The following is a 27,309-nucleotide window of genomic DNA, read 5'->3' as shown; positions in this document are numbered from 1 at the left end:
AAAAAACAGGGAAAGAAAAGAAATCCAAAAATTTTTGGAAACATATTAGCTTATCAAGACTGAATCAGGAAGAAAATAGAGAATCTGAATAGACCAGTAACTAGTGAGGAGACCACATCAGTAATCAAAAAATCTCTCAAAGTGGTTCTGTGTACCACACAGATGGTTCTCTGGTGAATTTTACCAAAACATTTCAAGAAGAATTAACATCTTTTCTTCTCAAACTATCCCCAAAAATGAAAGACAAGGGAACACTCTCAAGCTCATTTTACAAGACCAGTATTGTCCTGATACCAAACCCAGAAATGGACACTACTAGGAAAGAAAACTGTAGGCCAATATCCCTACTGAATACAGAGGCAAAAATCATCCATAAAACACCAGCAAACCAAATTCAGCAGCACATTAAAGCGGCCATTCACCATATTCAAGAGGGATTTGTCCCTGGGACACAATGACGGTTCAATATTTGTAAAGCAATCAAATCAGGAAAGCTAATATTTTAGAAGGAAGCCAAGAATATTCAAATGGAGAAAAAATAGCCTCTTCAATAAATAGTGCTGGGATAATTGGATATCCATATGTAAAAGAAACTGAGCCCATATCTTATGCCACTCACAAAAATTAACTTGAAATGGACTGAAGCCTGGTACTGGGTTTGCTCTGGGAGCCAATTTGCCTGCCCCTCTCTTGGCTTGAATGTTGCCAAGCCACACAGCTGCCAGGAGTTGTCACCAACATGTTTTAATCAGACGGGGCTGAAGGCACCCTCCACACCTTGCCTGGGAGTGGGCAAACCTGGCTCCAGGGCCAGCAAAAGTCCTCATTTGAGGATCCCGGTCAGGCAAACCTTTACTTTGCCCCGTTTCCTAGTCTGAGTGACTCCTGACTTGGTTCTGCAGGTGAGCAAAGCTGCTGGTTGGGACTCTCTAGGCAGGAACTCTGTTTGCCAAGATTCAAGTGCTGCTGCTGCTGCTAAGTCGCTTCAGTCATGTCCGACTCTGTGCGACCCCAGAGACGGCAGCCCACCAGACTCCCCCGTCCCTGGGATTCTCCAGGCAAGAACACTGGAGTGGGTTGCCATTTCCTTCTCCGATGCATAAAAGTGAAAAGTGAAAGTGAAGTCGCCCAGTCGTGTCCAACTCTTAGCGACCCCATGGACTGCAGCCTACCAGGCTCCTCTGTCCGTGGGATTTTTCCAGGCAAGAGTACTGGAGTGGGGTGCCATTGCCTTCTCCGATTCAAGTGCTAGGTGTTGCAAATCCTTCCCCTCCTGTCAAAGTAAGATTCCCAGGGGTTTAGCCCACAGATTTCCCTGTGATCCCCATTGCGTGAGATCAGAACAGGGCTCCCACAAAGCCACCCACAACGCCGGGGGAGGTCGGGTGTCTCCCCAGGTTTTCTTTTCCTACTGGAGAAACCAGGGGCTCAGGGCAGACCTCTCTATGCAGTGCTGCAACGGCCCGGGGCAGGGCGATGGGGTCAGCACATAGCTGCTCCTCTTATCCCTCTAGAGCAGCCCGTCTTGCCTTGGTGATGCAGGGGGTGCTTCAGTCTCACCCCCGGTTCTACCATTCTCCCAGTGGTACCCTGTTCTTGAATAGGTGTTAGTTGTTCTCCTCATGAACACAGCGAAGCTAGGAATGACTGAAGTGGCCATCTTGGTAACATCACTCTCTCAGGAAGTATACATACCAACAGAAGAATTCCAGTAGAACTCTATTCTGGACCAACTCATTTTCAATGATATATGGAAAAACTAATGTTGGATAATCCTCATTGTCAAGGTTCTCTTAATTCTAGCCTAGCACTGTTGGAACAGGTCGGGGGATACAAGTGGACTAGATATTTAGAACAGCTGGAAAGGACAGACATCAAATGGTGTGACGATTGTGGTCAAGTCAGAATGTCCTTCCTTGTCTCATATGGACAGAATTTGCAGGAACATTCACTGTCTCGGCAAAGCAAAGAATGTTTGCATGCACTGTTTTTTATTAGAAGATCAGCCAGAAGTAGCATTAAGCAGCAGGTGCTCTGGCGAACAATTTTAGGGTCTCCACACTCCACAAGAGGAAAAAAAGGGCTCTCCTGGTGGTCCAATGCTTGGGAATTCCGCTCCCAATGTCAGCGACATGGGTTCGATCCTTGCTCCAGGAAGATCCCACGTGCCACGTGGCCACTAAGCCTGTGCGCGACAACTACCAAGCCCACTTGTGGCAACTACTGAAGTCCACGTACCTAAGAGCCCCAGCTCTGCAGCAAGAGAAGCCACTGCAATGAGAAACCCTCGTTGGAACTAGAATTAGAGAATAGCCCCGACTCTCTGTAACTAGAGAAATCCTGTGCGTGCTTCAGTGAAGATGCACCCAGCAGAGCCAAAAATAAATAAACATTAACATAAGTGAAAAAATAAACTTTGGGAGCTCTGAGAATTGCAAAAGGCAGGCACGAAGGGGATTCATCAGAACTCTAGCAAGGATGCATTCTCATGTGTGTTTATCCACAAGCAATCCTGCCGAGTTTTTTTGCTATTTATCTTGTGGAACTACCTCTTCTCTTACTTTTCCTGTAGTTCCTGCAAAGCAAGGTTCGGATGGTTCTCACTGGGTGTTTTCCTCCCTCAGCCCTGCAGATGGCGCTTCTGCTCCAGGGCGCTCGGGCTGCCCTGGAAATAGATTGTTTCCTCAGAAGCTAGTATTTGCTACATCACCTTATGTAACTAAAACAGGCAGTTTTCTATTTCGCTTTTAGCCAGAAACCAACTGTTCCTGGAATCATAGGGCCCTTAGATTTTATTAAGCTGAAATGAATACAAAGAGGGAGAGAATAAAAAAGAGAAGAGGCTTTCATGATTGAGAATTCTAGGCAACAGGTTTAAATGGGAGATGGATTTTTGAATTCAGGATGAATCAGACAAACAGTACATACAAAAGCACGGTCTACCAACCACAAACCCATCTTGGTCTCAACAAGTTGATGGAAATTTCAACTCCGAAGGATCAAATATCAATCAAACACAACAGGGATCTGTGTAACTTTTGTGTGCTGGCTGTGTGGATGGATGCCTTGGTGTGACACGTCCCTGAGAGCCCCGTGTTCTTCTTGGGCTTCTCCATTGTACGAGGGCTGTGTTGCGTGACTGTTGCTTGCGTTAGTGGAATACAGCATCAATCTTCACAAAATCTGCCTCTGCCTGGATTCTGACTACAAAAGTATTGTGCTTTCACTGGCTGAAGTTGGATGGTGTTCCGGGCAGCCTAGGTGGGTTAGTCCAAGCACGCTGGCCACACTTTGAGGACCTGAGTCCTAAAAAAGCTGGTGTCCCCGGTCTTCTCAGTCATCATCCAGAATGCTAACAACTTTCATGTAAAAACCAAGAGCTGTCATACTGCATCAGAAGTACTGCTTTGCTTCTCTGTCTCCACTAGCCTGCAGGCTCTTTATTTTTCATCTGGTGTCTTCCACAGCTACTGTAAGTCCTAGTCCATCACAGGTGTTCCATAAACATGTACGGAATGAACGGCTTGGTATCACTCAACTACAGAAAACTGTCAATAGACTGTCCAAAACCTTCTTGAAGGTGGCACGACACTGTTATGTATAAATCAATCCCATCCCATCTGGACCCACCTATTGTACCAGTTTACAGAGATATAACCTAGGTTCTAAGTGGGGAAACTAAAGAAGTTGTTGAGTGTCTTTGGTCAGTTGGTTACAAATGACAATAGGCGATATTTCTTCGAAAAATTATGTGACAGATGCAGTGTTAAAATCTCACTTAATGCTCACAACAGTCTATGAGATAAATATTTATTATATATTTTTTAAATTTTATTTAACTTTACAATATTGTATTGGTTTTGCCATATATCAACATGAATCTGCCACAAGTATACACATATTCCCCATCCTGAACCCTCCTCCTTCCTCCCTCCCCATACCATCCCTCTGGGTCGTCCCAGTGCACCAGCCCCAAGCATCCAGTATTGTGCATCGAACCTGGACTGAGCAAAAGAGAAGGTAAGTGATTTGCTCAGTCGCATAGTAGGCAGCAGAGTCAGGTACAAACACATGTAGTCTGACTCAAGAGCTGGTTCTTTGAATCATCACACGGTCCTGCCTCCCTTTACTGTGGGGTCCTCTCTGATTCTCTTAATGGAAAGCCTGAAGCAGCACCCAGACTAATACCAGTAACTTCTTTCTTGAAGGTGGGGAGTGGGAAGAGGTAGGCCTTATTCAGGGAGAAGGCAATGGCACCCCACTCCAGTACTTTTGCCTAGAAAATCCCATGGATGGAGGAGCCTGGTAGGCTGCAGTCCACGGGGTCACTAGAGTCAGACATGACTGAGCGACTTCACTTTCACTTTTCACTTTCATGCATTGGAGAAGGAAATGGCAACCCACTCCAGTGTTCTTGCCTAGAGAATCCCAGGGACGGGGAAGCCTGGTGGGCTGTTGTCTATGGGGTCGCACAGAGTCGGACACGACTGAAGCGACTTAGCAGCAGCAGCAGGCCTTATTCAACGTTCTCAGTAGCTGATGATCCATGTTGTTCCTATATGCATATGCATGCGTGCTCAGGTGTATCCGACTCTTTGTGACACAATGGACTGCAGCCTGCCAGGCTCCTCTGTCCATGGGATTTCCCAGGCAAGAATACTAGAGTGGGTTGCCATTTCCTCCTCCAGAGGATCTTCCTGACCCAGGGATTGAACTCCAGTCTTCTCTGTCTCAAAGCATTGGCGGATGGATTCTTTACCTGGGAAGCCCTGTGTTGTTCCTACACAAACGTCATCATCCACTAAGGGGAGTTTCCAGCCCTTTACTTCAGAATTTCTGTAGTTCTCGGCATTTTCAAGTGCTTCTTGCAGACCCCATATTCTAATTCAGATGAAAGAGATTATCTACTGAAATTATGATGACAAGCTCTCTGGGACAAAGCCCCAAATTGTACAGTGGCTCCAAGGCAGCAGACATTGATTTCTTGTGCACACAAGCTCATGAGCTCATGATCACTGCTCTCTTCTCGGGAGTGACCCCTGGATCCAAGATCCTTCCTTCCAGTCATCCCATCTTCTCCAAGAGGAAGGGTGTGCATCTCCACCCAGCCAGTGACAGGAGAAACAGCAGGAAGAATTTTGCATGGGAGGTTCTGATGGGCCAGGCCAGGAAGGGCACTTATCACTTCCGCTCACATTCCATAGATGGGGCTGAATCTAATTGCAGGATGAACTGGGGGATTCAATTTAGCATTGTGCCCAGGAGGAAAAGGAAACGGGTTTGATGAATAGCTAGCCAGCTTCTCCCACAGGCTAATCTTAGAATTAACAGAAGATGCAATCAATAAAAGAACTTCAAACCTCTTCATTTATACATTTCAGTATATCATGTATACATTTTTTTTTCTTTCTTTTAAAAGAGAGAACCATGATGTTAGAACTTTCAGGCTCTTCATTTTGTGTAAATAGATCACCACCCCTCTGCAAACAGGACATGGGCAATCTGTGAGGTGCATACACAAAATAAAACAAAGCAAGGACTCTGACCTCCCCAATTTCTAAGATGTTTTCATCCACACAGGGAAACCACTGCTCATCTCCTTCCATTACTTACAGGTTATAGCTGTGCTGGCAGGAGGATACTGTACCCAGCAAGTACTGATTTCTGCATTATCATTATAAGGGACACAAGCCAGCATTTCAGACCATCCTCTGATGAAAACATAACCACAAGTGACAGATGGCACAGAGGCAAATGTGCTGGTGGCTGCAGAAATCACAGAGAGATGACCGTATTCTGTGGAAGCAGGGGCGCAGAACTCACCCCCCACGCTCCTCCCAATTCCTTCTCTCAATCCCAGTCTCCTGGCATCTTAGGGCTCTGGGCGAGAAATTTGAAAACTACTATTCAGGAGCCATGTCAGCAGCTGTAAAGAGCTATGGACAGACTGATTTTAAAAAAAAATCTATGCTGTTATCCCAAGAATAAGCATTTCCACATCTACCTCCATAGCTGTGGTTTAATAGCAACAATCTGGCATTGAGGAGCCCCCTTATTTTAAGATAAATACTTGTCAAATGAAAAATGATGGATGGCTCTATCTGTTTCTGTAAGCACATCTATGCAATACTGGAGTCTTCTCAGAGCTTAGGCTCAGAGCTCACAAGCCTGGGGACCAGCCACAGATGCCAACTTCTAGGCCACTTTCACTGCAAAAACAAGGATATCTCACCATCTTTGCCAGAAGTCCTGAGATTGCACCTGCCCCCAAGCCTTTCTAACGGACCAAATAAACTGAGTAGGATCCCAGATAAATCCATGTGTAAAATTGGATCTCCAGTGACGGGTAATACAAAGCAGCAAAGAAATCTGACTAAGACATTCAGTTATTTGTAAGCCTGTGTGATGAGTTAGCCACCTTAAAGGATTTGTCTTTCAGAGGATTTGTTGTTCAGTTGCTAAGTCGTATGTGACTTTTTGCAACCCCATGCACTACAGCATGCCAGACTTCCCTGTCCTTCACTATCTCTTGGGATTTGCTCAAACTCATGTCCATTGAGTCAGTGATGTCATCCAACCATCTCATCTTCTGCTGCCCCCTTTTCCTCTTGCCCTCAATCATTCCCCAAATCAGGGTCTTTTCCAATGAGTCGGCTCTTCACATCAGGTGGCCAAAGTATTGGAGCTTCAGCTTCAGCATCAGTCCTTCCAGTGAATATTCAGGACTGATTTCCTTTAGGATTGACTGACTTGTTCTCCTTGCAGTCCAAGGGACTCTCAAGAGTCTTCTCCGCACCATGGTTTGAAAGCATCAATTCTTCAGCACTTAATCTGTCTGCAATGCAGCAGAAACCTGGGTTGGGAAGATCCTCTGGAGAAGAGAAAGGCTACTCACTCCAGTATTCTGGTCTGGAGAATTCCATGGACTGTATAGTCTATGGGGTTGCAAAGAGTCAGACATAACTAAGTGATTTTCATTTCACTTTAACCTTCTTTATGGTCCAACTCTCACATCTGTACATGTCTACTGAAAAACCATAGCTTTGCTATATGGACCTTTGTCAGCAAAGTGATGTCTCTGCTTTTTAATACACTGTATAGGTTTGTCACAGCTTTTTTCCAAGCACCAAATGTCTTCTAATCTCATGGCTGCAGTCACTGTCCAAAGTGATTTTGGAGCCCAAGAAAATAAAATCTGTCACTATTTCCAGTTTTTCCCTATCTATTTGTCATGAAGTGGTGGGACTGGATGCCATGATCCTAGTTTTTTAAAGCTAATGTTGAGTTTTAAGCCAGCTTTTTCACTCTCCTCTTTCACCCTCATCAAGAGGTTCTTTAGTTCCTCTCCACTTTCTGCCATTAGAGTGGTATCACCTGTATATCTGAGGATACACATGTTCTAATTCCAGAAGACAGAATGTCATTGCACTAATTTATTTCTATTTTCCTCTCTTTCAGATGATAAAAAAGACAGGCAATCATGCTCTTAAAAAAAAAAAAACAACTCTTCATGGAGGTGCCCAAGTGGTCTCTATGTAAGTATGACAAGCTTAAAAACAAAAACAAATTCCCAAAAGTGTAAATATGACACAACACTGTAAGTCAACTAAATTTCAATACTTAAAAAAAAATGTAAATATGGTCAACTGTGCCTATAACAAGAAATTCTGGGCATCTAGTCCACCTTCTTATATTTCTTTCCTACTGGCCTCCTGTCAAAAGTAACTTTTCCTTCAAAATGTACCAACTGCTGAATATGCCTAAAGTCTGCCAGAGACTAAAAATTAAATTAAACAAAGTGGCAAAACTCAAAAGAGAAATATTTTCAAGCTGATTGAATCATAAATTCTTCTAAAGGCCCTCCTAACATGCTGGGTAAACAGATATGTTCACAGATGCTGCTACAGGGAGGAAACAGGATAGCTCAATCCTGCAGCCCCTGAAGACAACGCTTGCCCTTTCTGAGTTAGCAGACTCTCAACTTTGGGCTCCAAGCCTCCGCTCTAGATACTTTTATCCCCACGAGATTTAAGAACACAGTCAATTCTTCATAGGTCTCATATTTTCACTCTCCTTCCACCGACTCTTAATTGCATTGCAAAGCCCTCTTTTCGGTTTGTCTCTGTGTCCACCAATGGCCCAAGGGTGGGGAGAGCTGGTCCATTCTGAGTCCGCATCTCCCTTACTAAGAAAAAACTAACCAAAAAAGAAGAAAAAAACAAAAACCTTCCAACAGTGGCCTTAGCACTCTCCTCACATTTTCTCAGCCAAGAACTTTTTTAGCCACAATGTATTCCATCTCTACAAACCCTCCATGTCTTTTTTTGAAAAAACTTTCCATTTATATCACTGTGGAGGCTTTCCCTAGGCCTCCACGGTCAGGTTCTTACCCGCCCCTAGACAGAGTGACTCATCCAGGAGCAAAGTCTGATGTGGGAGGCTGGGTTGGGAGGCAACCTCATCCGAGACAGCCACCCGCCACCCCCCAGCACAGCTCAAGCCCCAGAGAGTCGGGGCCCCTCTCTTGGCCTTTCTGCCAACTGGGATGCTGCAGAGAAGTGCTAGCTCCTGCCCACTTCCCCTAGCCCAGCTTCACACCTAAGGTCAGCCATGCTTCCAGAAGCCACCCCAGCCACTGGACCTCAGGCCTCTCAGTTCTGGCTTTCAAATCTCTTAAGGACATGCAGACCTGGATTTAGATCCCAGTTCAGTTCAAATCCTTGTGGCTCAGCTGGTAAAGAATCTGCCTGCAATGCAGGAGAGCTGGGTTCTATCCCCGGGATGGGAAGATCCCCTGGAGAAGGGAAAAGCTACCCACTCCAGTATTCTGGCCTAGAGAATTCCATGGACTGTATATTCCATAGGGTCTCAAAGAGTCAGACATGACTGAGTGACTTTCACTTTCACTTCAGTTCAGATCTGTGGAATACCCATGAGTTAAGCATCACCCCACAGGACCCTGTAGTTAAACGCCTCCATCAAGTAAATTTCAGGCTTCCCTGATAGCTCAGCTGGTAAAGAATCCACCTGCAATGCAGGAGACCCTGATTCGAGTCCCAGGTTGGGAAGTTCCCCTGGAGAAGGGTTAGGCTACCCACTCCAGTATTCTTGGACTTCCCTGGTGGCCCAGATGGTAAAGAAAACACCTGCAATGCAAGAGAATAAAGAATCCACCTTATATGATCATGCCCACGATCAGTGAATTTCACCTGGGTCCCCAAAGCCCCCGCAGTATGTGCTTGCCTCCATGCCTGCCTGACCTTACCTATTTTCTTATTCTGCCTCATACACTGGAGACCAATCTACGTTTGCTCGCTTGAGGGCCCAGGGGTTCAGTTCTACACTGAGAGCTCCATGTACTTCTGTTATTTCTTTTCATTCTCACAACACTTGAGCAGGGCCAGGCACCTGCTCACACATTCTACATAATGACAAGCTCCGCCCAGAAGCCCTGTAACTTGCTCAAGGGGCCTGAGCTAGTAAAAAGTACAGATCTGTTTTGTTTTGTTTTGTTTTTACTCCTAAAGTTCCATATTATTTTCATACCATCTAGTGTTTCTGATGATCACTTTGGATTTGCAATAATGTTTCAAAATTAATTACCCCCAGGCTTTCTAATCATGCTCATAAATAGCAAGAAAGGTAAAGTCACAGAGTAGCCAGGGAAGCCGCCCACAGGCTTCAGTTTGGTAGACACTGGGTGGTGGGGGTGAAGCTGTGGACAGGCCTGAGCAGTTCTGGTCTTTGAAGACTTTTTTGAGTGTAATATTTTGAACTGATTTCAGGACACAAGTTGTCACCATCTGCCTGTGGGTGTTTAGTTTGCTTAATGACTTAAAAGGCATAGGGGCAGAGAGGAATTCAATCTAAGAATTTCGTAGGATCTGGGAGCCTTGACCCAATGACTTCTCCCCAGGGAGTTCAACAGCCTTCCCCACAATCAGCATCTCAGCTGGACGTCAAGACCCAACTCACTTTAATTTTACAACACTGGGTTTTGAAGGAATGTGCCTCTGTGTGTAGAATGTAACTATCTGTTTCACATATTTCCAAAAATCGAATATTTGTGCCTAGGTGGTTTAACACTGCATGAGAAACTCTCAGGAATGGAGGGAGATGGGGAAATTGACTTTGAACTTTGTGGAGTGTTGATGCCAGCTCAGCTTCTTACCAGCTGACCTGAGGATTTCAAGATCCCAAGATATAAGCATGATCATTTAAAATAAACTCCAGTACATCAAACAAGACACACATGTTCAATACCCAATAAAATCCCAGATTAGTCAAATCAGAAGTATACCTACAATATCACAAAAATAAGAAGCAGTGAACAGTCCTTCCACCTGTAAGGCTATTCCGATTACACTGTCTTGGGAGTTAATATCTGTAAAATGAAGGAAGAAATCGGTGCCACTGAAGAACAGAGAGACGCACAAATTCTTTGAAATGACAGGAAAAGGAAAAGATCCCCAACTCTTGCTGAGGTCATCTAAGGACTTTAGAGAAACATGGAACAAAAGTGTATTACAGCTGCTGCTGCTGCTGCTAAGTCGCTTCAGTCATGTCTGACTCTGTGCGACCCCAGAGACGGCAGCCCACCAGGCTCCCCCGTCCCTGGGATTCTCCAGGCAAGAACACTGGAGTGGGTTGCCATTTCCTTCTCCCCCGATGCATCAAAGTGAAAAGTGAAAGTGAAGCCGCTCAGTCGTGTCCGACTCTTTGCGACCCCATGGACTGCAGCCTACCAGGCTCCTCCGTCCATGGGATTTTCCAGGCAAGAGTACTGGAGTGGGGTGCCATTGCCTTCTCTGTGTATTACAGCAGGGGTCCCCAACTTTGGGGATATAATGCTTGATGATCTGAGGTGGAGTTGATGTTGTTTATTTCTATGTAACCATAGAAATAAAGTGCACAATAAGTGTAATGAGCTTGAATCATCCAGAAATCATCCCTCCTCCCCAAGTCTGTGGAAAATTGTCTTCTACGAAATTGGTCTCTGGTGCCAAAAAGATTGGGGACCACTGTATTACAGACTTTCCCACAAAACCAGTTGCATGTATGCTACCTTAGCCATGCTTTATCATTCTAAGTTGACATCTAACTGGGTTCAGGAACCAGGCAGAAGAGAAGTAAATATACACAGTGTCCCGGTCATCCTTCCTATGCTTTTCTGACGTGCAGACTGAGTCAAGTTGCTTTGTTCTGTGCCTCACCTTCCTACCACGGCCACCTCCCAAAGTCCGTATTAACAACAGTAACGGAGCATGTAGACACACACTCCTGGGACTTGGGAAGAGCCTCCCAGCTCACGGAGGGGCAGCACTGCCAGCCTGCATCACAGCTGGCAGCATTCAGACCGCACAGACGCGTAACTCTCGGGGCGGGGGGTGGTTATTAAGACCGCAGGTAAAAGGACTTGATTTGTGCTGCACTGAAATCCTTCTGTTGTACAAACCTGCTGTGAATGTGAGGGAACAAGCCCAACGAGCTGCACTGTGTGCCCAGCCGCCGCAATCACCGTGTCATTGTTTTCTGTTGTCCAGCTGCCAAGTCGTGTCTGACTTGGCACGTGACTTGGCACGACTTCGTGAGCCCATGAACTGCAGCATGCCAGGCTTCCCTGTCCTTCACTGTCTCTTGAAGTAACCATGCAATATGAAATATATATACTGTATCTTCTTAAAACAATCATGTGTGTGTATATACATATACATATATACACAACATAATATTACTCAGCCATAAAAAAGAATGAAATATCGCCAAGTCAGGCAGAGAAAGACAAATATTATGTAAAATCACTTATATGTGGAATCTAAAAAATAATACAAATGATTCTACATACAAAACAGAAACAGACTTACAGACATAGCAAACAAACTTATGGTTACCAAAGAGGGAAGGGGAGGGATAAATCAGGAGGCTGGAATCAGCAGATCCAAACTACTATACATAAAATATATAAGTAATGAGGACTTACTCTATAGCACAGGGAACTATATTCAATACCCTGTAATAACCTATAATGTCAAGTAATCTGCAAAGATAGATATATATATATATACACACACACATATAACTTAATCAACTTGCTGTACACCTGAAATGAACACAAATTGTATATCAACTATATTTCAATTTTTTTAAAAAGATGCCAAATTGGATTTGTAAGGAAAAAAACTCATTAGTAGTACACAAATCCAATTCTACCCTAGCCAGAACAACTAAACCAACAAAAAATTACCCCAAATCTCTCCTAATATAATTTAAATGAAACACATTATTATAATCCTGCTTTCTTATACACTTATACACAGTGAACTCTTAATTAACCAGACCTCCCCTAACTGGCACTCTGAATAACTAGAAGTTTTGTTCTGAATTCAGTCTTTAAGAGAAAGAAGCAATGGATACTCAAAGCATATCAAGTGCTGACTACAGAAAACATACACTGCGTTCTGGAGTCAGAGTGTCCCCTCACCCACCTCTCTAAAACTCTCATCTTTCTCCAGCTGGAGGAGTTTTCTTTGCCTGTTAAATTTTAATTCCAAAATTTTGTGATGGGTATCGGAGAAGGCAATGGCACCCTACTCCAGTACTCTTGCCTGGAAAATCCCATGGACAGAGGAGCCTGGTAGGCTGCAGTCCCTGGGGTCGCTAAGAGTCGGACTCGAATGAGCGACTTCACTTTCACTTTTCACTTTCATGCTTCGGAGAAAGGAAATGGCAACCCACTCCAGTGTTCTTGCCTGGAGAATCCCAGGGACGGGGGAGCCTGATGGGCTGCCGTCTATGGGGTCGCACAGAGTCGGACACGACTGAAGCGACTTAGCAGCAGCAGCAGCATCACATTCCCAAACCATGCATTCAGTCCTTCCTTAACATCCCAGATAAGTTTACACACACGTCCCTCTAGTCTATCATTTGTCATCCTGAATGACTGTGTGCATCCACACATCCGTTTCTGTCTCTGGACCAAGGGACAGGCCATTATCTTAGGGTTCCCACAGCATAGCGCATAGTAGGTGCTCAAAAAAAAAAAGCTTGCATTCGAGAATAAATAAGGAGAAACTGCTACAGAGCACAAGGAGCTCAGCTTGCTCCATGCTCTGTGATGGCCTAGAGGGGTGGGATGAGGGGTGGGGGGCGGAAGGCTCAAAAGGAAGGGGATTTATGAATACTTACACAGATTCATGTTGTACAACAGAAACTAACACAACATTGTAAGGCAATCATAATTAAAAATCACAATTAAAAATAAATAAGGAAATGCATGAAAAAACAGCTCTTTCTCATCTTCTATCTCCACATCCATAGAGATGAAAAAGACCCTGATGCTGGGAAAGATTGAAGACAAAAGGAGAAGAGGGCAGCAGAGAATGAGATGGTTGGAGAGCATCACCACTGACTCAATGGACATGAATCTGAGCAAACTCCAGCAGATAGTGGAGGACAGAGGAGCGGGGTGTGCTACAGTCCATGGGGTCGCAAAGAGTCAGACACAACTTAGCAACTGAACAATATATATCCATATCCACATTGCTGCACTGTGGTTCTTTGTTTCAGAATGATGATGATGTAATTTCCTAAACTGATAAAGATGCAAGGCCTTTAGCATAACTAAGTGCTAAATACAGATGCTGAAGTATTACAAGGCATCTCATAAAGATGTTCAAAATCATGAAATCAGGAGTTTCTAGTTAACACTGTGCATGCGTGCTCAGTCACTTCAGTCATGTCCAGCTTTTTGCAACTCCATGGACTGTAGCCTGCCAGGCTCCTCTGTCCATGGGGATTCCCCAGGCAAGAATACTGGAGTGGGTTTCCATGCCCTCCTTCAAGGGATCTTCCCGACCCAGGGATCAAACCCATGTCTCTTACGTCTCCTGCACTGGCAGACAGGTTCTTTACCACTAGCGCCTCACTACTTGTAGCTAATCTGACTGTTCAATTAATAAAAAGATTCTCATCCTGGAGGCACTCCAGCTAAAGAGAAATTGCTATTCTTACAGAGCATATATCCTGTTTGGATGAGAAGAAAAGAAAGTATGTCTCAACTCTTGGCAAGAGAAACAAACAACTGAATTCTGGCCTAAATCCTTGTTACAATCAATGACCTTCATTCCTGGTTTCATTTACCATGAACAGAGATAGTTATCAAACAGAAATAGTCAGCCAGTCACAACCAAAGACCAGACTGATTTTCCTAAAACAGCCTGTGTTATAAACATACCCATGTTCATGTAAGTGAAACAAAAGCTGAATAAAACAATATTTTCTTATTCTTACCTACAAAGGCGTGCGTGTGTGCTCGGTTGCTTCAGTCGTGTTCAATTCTTTGTGATCTATGGATTGTAGCCCACCAGGCTCCTCTGTCCATGGGATTCTCCAGGCAAGAATACTGGAGTGGGTTGTCATGCCCTCCTCCAGGGGATCTTCCCGACCTAGGGATCAAACCTGCATCTCCTACATTGCAGGTGGATTCTTTACCTCTGAACCACTGGAAAAGCCCCTTAGCTACATATGGTAACTAACATTTCCTATTCTTTTTTCTTTTTGTAAAGCCAGTTATAATCCAATGAACTGAATTCAAGATCAGATGGTGGGTCAAGACCTCAGTATGAAGAAATCTACCCTGTAGTCAAAAAATGACCAATTAAGTAGCACACAAGTCAGCTCCCTGAGTTATCCCTGATCCCTATTGATCACCAATGATGGTATACAGACAGCATACCAGTCCAACTTTTTTTTTTTTTTTTTTTACCAAATCTTATTTCACACTTCTAGAACAACACCACTGCCAGGGAATAATTAGAACAAGAAGAAAAATAAGTGATGTTTAACTCATAAATATACACTGAAAGTAGATCTTCCATGGGAGATGCATAAAATGAATGCCATCAAACATTTAAAGGCATTATACATACACGCAATGCTCATCATCTGACAATCTTCATGTCCTACTCCACCCCCCACCCACAAAGTTTTCCAAAACCCATTGTAATCTCAGTTGTCATTTTATCGATTGTCAGTCATCCAGAAAAAGTACTTCACTTGAGCTTCTACTCCTGATGACTCATTCTTGGGAAAACATCTCTTCTTTTTGAGTTATCTCTTAGGTAGGGAAAATAAGATATTTGAAAAATGTAGCATTTTGTGTAAAGCCACTTATAATCCAATAAACTGAATTCAAGATCAGATTGTGGGTCAGGAGCTAAGTATGAAGAAATCGACCCTGTAGTCAAAATATCATCAATTAAACAGCATACAAGTCAGCTTCCTAAGCTATCCCTGATCCCTGCTGTTCACAAATGATGGGAGGTCTGGCTATACAGACAAGGGTCTCAATTCAAAATTCCAAGAGCAGGTGACAGGGCCTGAGGACCCACATTTCTCATTTGTCCCCAGCCATTTTAACTCAGTGTTTCATACAAAACTAAGATAAAACTATAACTAGTAAAACGAACTCATGTTTCTATTCCAACAGTGGGAGGGTACTGATAACTGTAATTAGCTATGTCGACAGGGTTTATTGATAACAGCAAGGGACTTTACATAAATAATGTTCTGGTTTTTAAACCTTGATCTAACAAGGCTGCCTCTCAAAATTACCTTTTAAAAGGTTTAAAAGGAGGATGAAGAGCCCAGCTGTGGGCATACCTGCAGTGAATTCATTCATGTCACTAACTGGAGGGGCCACTGAATCCTTCTGCGCCCCCCACCACACACACACACTTCAAAACAGTCAAAAAATAAATAACTCAGAGGATAACACTGGTCTATTTTTGGCTCTCCAAGAAGAATGAATTGGTATCAAACCTTGGATGATTTGTCTATGGTATATATTGTTGTTGTTCAGTCACTCGGTCGTGTTTGACTCTTTGCAACCCCATAGACTGGACTGTAGCACAGCAGGCTTCCCTGTCCTTCACCATCTCCTGGAGTTTGCTCAAACTCACGTCCATTGAGTCAGTGCTGCTCTCTAACCATCTCATTTTCTGCTGCCCTCTTCTCCCGCCCTCAATCTTTCCTAGCATTAGGGTCTTTTCCAATGAATTGCATCAGGAGTCCAAAGTATTGGAGCTTCAGCTTCAGCATCGGTCCTCCCAATGAATATTCAAGGTTGATTTCCCTTAGTATTGACTGGTTTGGAATACATGTAATCTATAACTATGAACAAATATGAGAGTTTACTTTTTGACAGCATTTCACATTTTTTTACTAAACTTAGTCATCTTAAAAAAATATCTGGGTGATGGATGAAAGACTGCTGTTTGATAAAGCAGTTAAATAAGTGCCATTTCCAGGTGGGCGCTACGAAGGCACCTTTGCTTACGGGGACTTGAGTATGAAGGCACCTTTCCTTACAGGGACCTGAGTCACAGGACTGACTCCCACAACCCGTGGGCCTGGAAGCTTCCACACAGGCTGTCCCGAGCCCTGCCAGCGGGACCCTTGGAGCCCTCTGCCATTCTGCACATGAAACAGGAACTCCAGCAATGAGAATCTTTGCCTACTTGGGAGTGACAGCTGAAGGGGAACTGCAGGGCTCCAGCCAGGTTCCCAACTGGATATCATACACATGAGAAAGAAGCTTCTATCATAAGCCTTTCAGATCTGGGACTGATCTGCTCCAGCAGGAAAGAACTCCAGATTTCCTTTCCAGGAGCAGGTGACTATTACCACTTGTGTCTGGAGAAAAAGAAAAGAGCCTCAGGCTCCTCCAGAGAATACTAGCAAATTACCTGGAGTTTGTGGGAAGATGGATATTAAAAAAAAAAAAAAAAAAAACACTTCCAGATGTTTATCACAGGGGTGTCACTTTAAGAAACAACACACCTTAAACATACTGACCTGACCCGGAAGAGGCAATCTAGCTCCGGACCAGATTTATTCGAAGAGTCTGAAGTCTGTTTAGGTGTGGACTTAAAACCATGGAAATGATGACGATTAACTGCAATTAATTGAGTAATTAAAGTCTTTGTAATCTTTGCAGGTGTTCATATTGTTCCATTTTGTTTTTACAAATCGCTTTAGATTATAATTACAAGGAATAAGCCACTGGAAGTGAAGGTTGTTCATTAGACACTAAAGAATAAGCTGTAGGAAATACAAAAATGAAAATGTCACCATTTAAACATGGTGACAAGTTTTCAATCATACCCAAGGAGTGATACTGAATTCAATATAATTTACAGGAAAAAACAAAAACCAGCTACTTTGAAAACTGAAAGTTGATCAGTTGTGTCCAACTCTTTATGACCCCATAGACTGTAGTCCATCAAGCTCCTCTGTTCATGGAATTCTCCAGGCAAGAATACTGGAGAGGGTTGCCATTCCCTTCTCCAGGGGATCTTTCCCACCCAGGGATTGAACCTGGGTCTCCTGCATTGGAGGCAGATCCTTTACCTTCTGAGTTACCTTAGGGGTATGCAAAATATAGCCCAAACAAGGTTCTGGAATAATACAAGGATTTGCTCAGAATTTAGAGGCAACAATGGAATCAGATTTGGCTTAAACATCTTAAAATCTCTCAAAAGCTTCTACCTGTTATACTTCCAAGAACCAGAAGCGGAGTGAGAATGTAGAATTTTCCAGGGACAAGAAAGTGATCCTCTTTTAACAAAGGCTCACTCTTTTGTTGCCAAATGTGAAGCAACAGAGATTAAGAATAGGAATGTGGGTTCAAGTTCAGCAGTGTTGCTAAATGTTTTGAGAATGCAACGACGTTTCTTAAATCAAGGACAAATGAAAGACCCTTGACACAGGGGTACTTCCTGCATCTCCACGGACATTACTGACCTTACCAGCCTTCTGGCTTTGGTCTGGATTTTGGCCACTATTTGGGGGAAACACCTGACATGTGTTTCACCCGTTTGTAGAGAAAGGTAAAGAAAATTAAAATACAAATACAGTCCGACCTCATCAGTCGTGGATTTCCTATTTGTGAATTCACCTACTTGCTAAAATGGCTCTGCTGCTGCTGCTAAGTCGCTTCAGTCGTGTCTGACCTTGTGCGACCCATAGACGGCAGCCCACCAGGCTCCACCGTCCCTGGGATTCTCCAGGCAAGAACACTGGAGTGGGTTGCCATTTCCTTCTCCAATGCATGAAAGTGAAAAGTGACCCCAAAATCAATAGTGGCGGCATTCTGTGGCCATTTGAGGACACGAGTAAAAGGGAGAAAGAATATTTAAGTCCCAACATGCATGCTTCCAGCTGAGGTGGAACAGAGTGGTGCTCTCACTCTATAAACCAGTATCCTCTTGCAGTCAATTTATTGCCATGGTTTTTGCATTTTTTGTTGCTGATTTTGCTGTTGAAAATGGCCCCAAGCACAGTGCCAAAATGCTATCTAGTGTTTCTGAGCTCAAGAAGGCTGGGATGTGCCTTATAAAGAGAATATATGTGTTAGATAACTTTTGTCCAAGAATGAGTTATAGGGCTGTTGGCTGTGAGCTCAATGTTAATGAACCAACACTAACTTATTAAATGAGGTCTCTTTAAACAGAAACACACAGAAACCAAGGTTATGTATTGACAGGTGGATGAAAATGTGACCAGAGAATCACAGACACCTAAGCCTCTTTTCCTCTAAGAACAAGAGCTCAGGATTTGCTAATTAAGTGTTCATGGTGACTTCATACGTCTAAAAATGCCAGTGAATATAGCTTTCAGGAGCATCTATTGTTTCAGCAATTGAGGCACACTAGAAAACTGGATCAGATCTGGCAATAGAGTTCTATTTACAAAGTTACCACCAGGAGAAAATGAGCGTCACTCTTTCAATAAAGAGCAGCCGTCCCAAGGCCATCCAAGCTTTCCTATCAAACCAGCAACTCTCGGCAAATACACTGAATGGCCTTTGTGAGACTTAGTGGTTTTGGAAACGACAGAGCCATTTCCCACAGATCATCTGCAAACCTACTGACCTTTTACACCATGTGGCTGCCTGCATCCCAAACCCTGAGTGATGCCAGCCAAAACCCAGACCACAGCCAGAAGCTCATCAGTAACATCAATGGAAATGCAGAAAGTGTGCCTGGGTGGAGGGGTCTTTCCCTTGTCTTTGATTTTTAAAAGCATTATTGCCTTCTCAAAAAATTAAGCAACACTGCTGAAACTTAGCCCAGATTCCTATTGTTAATCTTTGCTGGTTTTTCTACAGCAATAGACTAGCAAGCCAGGAGGTTAAAAGTAGAGAATCATTTCCTGGTCCCCAGAGAATCCCCAGTTCCAGTTCCAGCTCTAACATATATGAAAAGGTAAAAACATTTCTAGAAATTTTAGGACTATTTAACCCAAACCCGATTCCATCATTTCCTCTAAATTCTGTGGGCATCGGTGTATTATTTCTACCTCCTGCTTTAGGCTATATTTTATCCTCACCCTCAAGTAGCCTGTTTTTTACTGTAAGTTATGTTGAATTCAGCATCCTTTTTTTCTTTTCTTTCTAAACTCAGTGAAAAGCAATGTTAGTATGATCACAAACAAGCTGCTTGGCTGAGAACTCGAATCCATTCTGAAAAAAACCCAGGCAGATAAGTGTCCTAGAATATTAACTGACACTGCCAAGATGGAGCCACGTCTAACCACGAACTGTGTGTATTTATACAAAACTGTCAGAGCTTCATGAGCTATTTTCTTCGAAAGTCCCATTTTCCCATAAAAGCAAGAATTCAAAGTTTATTACTAGAACTACTTGTTCTACTGAGTAGAAAATTCTTCTGTTTCCAAATATAATGAAGAACATCAAGAATTACAAGTAGAATTGAGTCAGTAAATGACAGCTTGTAGAGAACGACATTTTCATCTATTAAGACAATTACTGACGAATGTGAAGATGAATATGTAACTTAAGTAGATGGATATTTCTTCAAGCATTCAGACTCCTGAGATAATTTTAAAGCAGCAATTTGCAAGCTTTTTCACCCTCAGGACAATTATTGAAAAAACCTGGGAAATATTCAAACTCCATATCTCTTTTATAAGTTAGAAATTGGCAGGATTTCCAAAGAGATGAAATATTCCTTTATTTTTTAACTGACTACATTGTTGCATGTATTATATCACAGAACTGTTAAATTTCAGAGCTGGGTGGGACTACCATGCTTCAATTGGGGGTTATCAAAATGTGGCTGTAACTAACAAGAAGGGCATCTATCAAGGGGTCTGTAAGCCCTTCTCTATGTCCAGACAACTACAGGGCACTTCATGGTAACTAAAGCATGGACCCTACTATGTGGTATAAAATATCACCTTTTACTTATAGTAATTACCAATCCCATTTTCATAATGTCCTGGCCTCAGGACCATGGAGGAGAGAGGAGAGAGTTGGGAACGGGCAGGGATGAAGCTAAAGGCAGGCCCCAAGGATGGGGTAGTCAGAACAGTGGCTCCCAAAGTTGTCCTTGTCCCCACAACCCATGAGCCTGACAGGTTATTGGCAAAAGAGACTTGGTAGATGTGGAGAAATAAAGGATCTGGAGATGGGAAGGTGAGCCTGGAATGTGCAGTGTAATCACAAGGCTCCTTAAAAGACCCAGAGGGAATTCCTTGGTGGTTCAGTGGTTAGGACTCAGCGCTTTCACTGCTGAGAGCCTGGGTTCAATTCCTGGTCAAGGAACTAAGATCCTAAAAGCCACTTAATGCAGCAAAAAAAAGAAAAGAACACATATTAAAATTATTCAGTAAAGATCTTGCTTGTGGAAGAGCAGTGATTTGGGGTGGATCATTGCTGGGCCTGGCAACTTAATCTTTGCCTGCCTTGTGTGCTACCTGCTCTGTCATGTCCAACTTTTTGCAATCCCATGCACTGTACCCTGCCAGGCTCCTCTGTCCATGGAATTCTTCAGGCAAGAATACTGGAGTGGGTTGCCAGTCCCTTTTGCAGGGCATCTTTCCAACCCAGGGATCAAACTGAGGCTCTTGCATTATAGGCAGATTCTTTACCACCTGAGCTACCAAGGAAGCCCTGCCTGCATGGTGGGTAAATACAAATTTAGTAAATGCTCTGTGGCTCTCGACAGGTGATGCATTATCTTTAATTTGACCAGGTGATTAAACCTGCTTTCATTAAAACATATGACTCTCCGGTTCCCTTGAAAAAAAAAAAAAAAGAAAAGCTATTAAAAAAATAATAAAATTTCTCTTGATAAAAAAAAAAGCCAGAGAAGGAGAAGGAGCTCTCATGGAAGAGAGGAAGATGGCATACTGATAGTTTTGAAGGTGGAGGAAGAGGCTGGGAACCAAGGAGGGCAGGTAGCCTCGAGGAACTGGAAAAGGCAGGGAAACATTCTCCCCTAAAGCCTCCAGGATGGCGGCTTGGAGTATGCCTTGATTATGTAGCCTAGTACCCCCACTTTGGACTTGTCACCTCCAGGATACTACATTTGCACTGTTTTAAGCCACCATTTTTATGGTAATTTGTTACAGCAGCAACAAGAAACTAATACAGAAGCCAACATCTAACTGACGGCATGTAAGAAGAGAATGAGACAGTGAGATGGGGCAGGATCCAGGCTGTCATCGGTACTTCAGGGTAAGTCAGGGACCTCAGTCGTTGGAAACAGAATCATAGTGATTGGGGCAGGGTCTTGGCTGAGTCTCTAGGAAGTGAGGTTTGGCAACGGGTAGGTAAGTTTGGGCCAGGACCCTAGTCCCAACAGGGACCCCACCATATAGATGGAAACCACGGTGGCTGCTCTGCCTCAGTGCCCAGGCATTCAAGAGGGTGGTGAGAGGACGAGCAGGCAGTGAGTTCCTGCCCTCCTTCTGCTGGAACTTCCGGGAAAAGAGGAGAGTTCCTTCCACAAGGTGAAGATACGAGTCTAGGGCTGTCAGCTGGAAGAACTGCCTAAAAAATAAAGAATCCAAGAGGACACAACTAGATGATGGAAACAGATCCAGACAGAAATCCAATTGCGTCAAGAAGCAAGTTTGACCCCTGATGACTTTTAGTTTTGAAGCGATACTTTGTGCTTAATCCAGTGTGAACAGGGTTGCTAAGTGAATGAGTCCTGAATAATACACAATCATTAAGAAAATTCTCTCTTTTCACATAGAAAACATCAGCTCTCTGGCATTTTGCTTGTTTAGTCGCTAAGTCGTGTCTGACTCCTTTGCAATCCTACAGACTAAAGCCTGCCAGGCTCCTGCCAGGTGAAAATACTGGAGTGGGTTGCCATTTCCTTCTCCAAGGGGTCCTCCTGACCCAGGGATTCAAATCCACATCTCCTGCCTTGACAGGCAGATTCTTTACCACTGAGTCACCAGGGAAGCCCATTTTAATGAGGGCAAATAAATTTGGGGGGAAGCAGATGGAGAGGAGAATAAAGGCTGGAATGCATGAGTCATGTCTTTTGTTAAGCCAGCCCAATACTTTAACACTTTTAAATACTTAAAAAATTAACACATAGGAACTGTATAACTATAGACATACATACAAAACAAGTAACCTGTTATTACAGTAGTTCCAGGAGAGAATGGATGAGGCAGAATAAGCAGGTTTAGCATTGGCTAGTTTGAAGTGTTTCTGTGATGAATGATTTAGTTTGAACAATAGCTAGGGTGTAGGGGTTGTCTTAAATTGTCTGGCCCGGGAGGATTAGAGGAGTGTTGTTCCTGAAAGTAAGAGCCCCACAGAGGAGGAGGTTAGGGTGTGGGCTCTGGGTCGGCTGGTCTGCATACAGAAGGCATGATCATAGGTGAGTCATGGACTATCTCTAGGAACTGGCTGATGCTGGGAGGGGCAATCCTTCCAGCATTAACAAGGCCCCAAGATGTCAAAACTTCAGAAACACATGGTTAATACACTTATATTATCCCATAACACTTTACCCATGAGCTATTTTCTTGTTAATGTATTTGTGTTCTGTTTATTTTCTATTAGCCCCACTGGAATGTAAGCTCCTTAAGGCAGGATAATCATCTGCCACATTCACTGCTAATTCCCAGCACCTACTACCGGAGACGATGCTTGATTCATGTGTATTGAAAGAATGAATGAATTTCTCTCCCTGGAATTGCTATTTCTGTCCCTTGCCCATTTTCCTATTTAACAATCCCTTGTACTTTTCTTATTGCTTTGCACTTTAATGAATACAAAAATTAAAGCTTGGTCAGTGATGTGTTTTGCAAATATTTTTTTCAGTTTCTCTTTATTTTTTAAGATGGTCTTAGCCATAAAGAAGTTTTAGTTTTTATTTTCATGTAGTCTCAAAGTTATCAGTATTATTCTTTATGGCTTCTGAGTTTTAGGTCAAGCTTCTGCAGCTCAATATGATATAAAATAGCATGATATTTTAGTGTTTCATTATAATTAATCTTTGGGGTGATTAGAAATGATTTTGTATGGAGAAATAAGGTGGAGATCTACTTTTTCCTAAATTACTAGCACTATTTATTCAACAATCTACATTCCCCACTAGTATAAAATACATTCTTTAACATATACCAAATTGTGTATGTATGTGTGTGGGTGTATGTTTATGTTTTTATACACACACATGTTTATAAACCCAGGTCTCCCACACTGCAGGCAGATTCTTCACCAGCTGAACCACAAGGGAAATCAAGAATACTGGAGTGGGTAGCCTATCCCTTCTCCAGCAGATCTTCCGGACCCAGGAATCGAACTGGGGTCTCCTGCATTGCAGGTGGATATAAATTGGGAAGGGCATATTTTTTTCTGAACTCTCTATGACCCCTGACTAGTCTTATATCAATATCACATATTACCTAAATCACTATGAACTAATAGCCTCTATTCTAACTAACAAGAGACAGGCCACACTCTATTACCAGATCATTAAAGGGGCCAGTTTTGCAGCTGACGTGAACAGCTGTATCAAAATACAGAAATACCTGTGAAGGGGAAGTAAAATTACCAACGTGTAACCCCCCAACACATGAAATCAAACAGATACTCTGTTAATATAGCCCTTGTGATAGAGCAAAAGAGTTCAATCATTTGGTTTAAATCACTTTACCTTAAAAAAAAAAAAAAGCAAAATAGGAACTGCCACATCTGTCTCATCTCTCTTTGGAGCCAAAGGTGATTCTACCAACCTATGTCAGCCTCAAGGCCAAAGTGAGCTACACCAGAGGGCCAGGGAATGGGTCCCCACAGCTCCAGGGGGGTCAGGGTCACTTTTCTTCATCATTTCTGACCGTCTCAAAACGGACACCTATAGGATGTAAATGTTGGTTTGGTTATGGAAGGCTTCCGTCTCCTCCTCTTCATTTTATTCACAGAATTTAATCTTGCAGATTAAAATACAGAGAAACTGAGCCTATGCCAGGCATTAAACCTCTCTGTCCGGAGTCCTTCCATCCCCATCCACAAATGCATGCTCACACTGAGGCCTGACCACCTTCATTCAACTTCTCCGCGTGTAACATCTATGTCACGTATCAGCCCAACTTCTGGAAGGCCCTACCCACCATGACCCTTTGTCAGTTTCAAGCATCACTTTGAGGACAACTTTCAGGAATCTGGGGGAAGGAAGAGGGAGCTTCCTGCCACCCTCTGTGCCGTTTGTTGTTTCAGGAATGAGTGCTTCAGCCACGCGCGTGTGACCATCTGCGTGTGAAACAATGGTGGTGAGCTCTTGTCAGCGGGAGCTATGATCTGAGTTGCCTTCAGTAGCTGGCACTGAAATATTAAAGGAGTCAAGGCACACACAGCGCGTGGAACAGTGGCTGGTCCCGCAAGTGCTCAACACTTGGGAGTCCGTCAATATTCTTGCCAGCTCTCCATGATTCTCGTCAAGTCTACAGTCATGTGACACATGGTCCTGGGGCGTTTGAATGAAGCTGACAGGTCCCAGTGGACATCAGAGAGAACCCACCAGTCCTCAGTGCATAGATTACGGTCAGAGTTACTATCAAGACAAGTCATAGCAATTTCCCTGGTGGTCCGGTGGCTAAGACTCCACCCTTCCAATGCAGGGGTCCCTGGTTCGATCTTTGGTCAGGGAACTAGATTCCACATGCCACAACTAAGACCCATCATAGCCAAATAAATAAATTAAAATATTTTAAAAAGACCAAACTCATAAAACAATATAAATATCTCTCAGCATCCACGATCCTGGCACATCGAAGAGTTCTCTGTGTGTTGTCTTACTTACTTTTAACCTTTCAACGAAACCGTGAACCCCTGAAGCAGAATGAACCATAAAAACGACAAACTAAACCTCATTTTGCTTTCTACCTAATGATAAACTGAATACAATGAATTTTATAAATAGTAGGCCCAGTTCAAACCAGTTCCTAATATCTACACTTCTGTAAGAAAACCACTTCATATATGCTTTTACCCGAGTTTTCTGTTCAACTATACTTTAAATTGTAGATGAGGGGTGAAGGTGAGAGAGAAGTGAAACCTCTTTATGAAGCAAGCTGTCAAACTGCCATGACGAGAAACAAGCTATTAAAGAGTATACTTTATTTAGTTAATGAGCCTATATAACCAACTAATAGAGATTAAACTTCATCTGAAAGGGGAGGGAATGAGGAAGGGAAGAGAATTGAGTGAGTGATGAGAGCTGGTTGCCAGGGAAACTTCCTTTATGAAAAAACAGTCACCCCACAGGGTGGTCATAATTTTTCTCCTTTTCAGTTTAATCCAAGTTGTAGGAAGCAGGAAGTCAAAGGGGTGGGGGGCGTTAATCTCTCTCCTCTAAAGGCTTATATAAGATGGCTGAGAAGGGAACACTGTGCTTCCTTTCTCAGAAGCATAAACAGTCTTCTAAAAAATCTGAAAGAATATAACTCATTACCCAGACATCTGAGGATAAGTTGAAGCTGTAACCGTTTCAGAAATTAAAGGAATTCTAGGCCCTGAAGGATCTACACCATCTCACTGACTTGCGATCAAGGAGTTCTGGATAAGTTTTCTATCCAAACGTGGCAGGGGAAAATCTGCCAATATTGTAACAGTAACATTAGGGCATCAAATTCTATTGACTTGTTTGTAATTCTTAAAATCTTTCATTCCATAATTTATCTTCAAAAAGCTAAACAGGAGTTGGTAATTAGCGACTGGTTTGCATTTATTCTTATTTCAATCAATTACCACTTTTTCAAGGATGAACGCAGACGTGTGTGGCCAGAAGCCCTCGCACTATGAATGAGTCATTCACACCAAATGAAGTTTTATCAACTGACCCACTCATCCACCTGCTGCCAGGAGGGCGTCAGGCCTGGAAAGAACCAAACGGCCCCTAGAAGGCTACTCTGGAAAACAAGAGGACATATGTCACAATGGTATTTTTCTAACCTTACAAAAGAATTAGAACATGAAAATACTTTCTCAGCAGAGCCTGGATTGAAATGGTATTTCATTCATCTTAGTCCCGGCTGGTTTTCATCATGTCCACTTCTGGGGAGCACAGATGATCTGTTTTCAAGCAACTTTAACATATTGGACACCTGAATATATATAGGTCATTAATCAAATGTATTTTCAGCCATGCTTAAAGTCACAGAAGTCTTGAAATCACAAGAACTGAGACAAGACACACTGTTCCTGGGCTTACTAGCCACGATGTTCCTGAGACAGTGTCAGGGAAGAACATGAGGATAATTGGCAGAGAAGCACAATTTGTTACAGCCACACAGATCTTCAATGGGAAAGCCAAGCTTCCTGGTTATCACAGTCCTCAGCAGCTATTAACTTCAATGTCCCCCCTCCTTTTTTAAAATTTATCTCCAGAATATAGAAAAGGGGTCTTTATTTCAGTCTACCACTTGCTCTGTTGCTTGCATTATAGCAAAGGATGCCTCCTGTTCTAGCCTGATGTCTAAGCCCTTTGGTTTGGACACTCCTAGGCTATACATCAGAGAGAGCAATGGCACCCCACTCCAGTACTCTTGCCTGGAAAATCCCATGGACTGAGGAGCCTGGTAGGCTGCAGTCCATGGGGTCGCTAAGAGTCGGACACGACTGAACGACTTCACTTTGACTTTTCACTTTAATGCATTGGAGAAGGAAACGGCAACCCACTCCAGTATCCTTGCCTAGAGAATCCCGGGATGGGGGAGCCTGGTGGGCTGCCATCTATGGGGATGCACAGGGTCGGACAGGACTGAAGCGACTTAGCAGCAGCAGCAGGCTATACATACACAGAGGCCTTCAGTTTGTGATGTGGTCACAATAAAATATAATTCTGCTAAGACCGAGGCACCAGTCCTGGTCATCCATCAACCACTTCACATTACAACAAAATGAGAAGCTCATCAATTCACAAAGGTTCTATAAGCTTATATTAAACGCATGATGGAAATTAAACAGCATCTTTAATC

General features: G+C 43.2%; 1 protein-coding gene and 1 non-coding gene across 3 annotated transcripts in view; one reads left to right on the top strand and one right to left on the bottom strand.

The window, feature by feature from the left end:
* The window catches only part of CAMK1D (calcium/calmodulin dependent protein kinase ID), a 393,969-nt gene that overhangs the window by 109,674 nt on the left and 256,986 nt on the right, over window positions 1-27,309 (bottom strand). The window lies entirely within an intron of this gene.
* On the top strand, window positions 20,554-20,626 carry TRNAE-UUC. Its single transcript has one exon. It is a non-coding gene; the product is annotated as a tRNA-Glu (tRNA).

The sequence above is a fragment of the Bos indicus x Bos taurus genome, chromosome 13 (genome assembly GCF_003369695.1).
Source record: "Bos indicus x Bos taurus breed Angus x Brahman F1 hybrid chromosome 13, Bos_hybrid_MaternalHap_v2.0, whole genome shotgun sequence".
Taxonomy (NCBI): Eukaryota; Metazoa; Chordata; class Mammalia; order Artiodactyla; family Bovidae; genus Bos; species Bos indicus x Bos taurus.
Note: the sequence above shows the minus strand (reverse complement) of the source record. Positions and strands in the feature narration are given on the sequence as shown.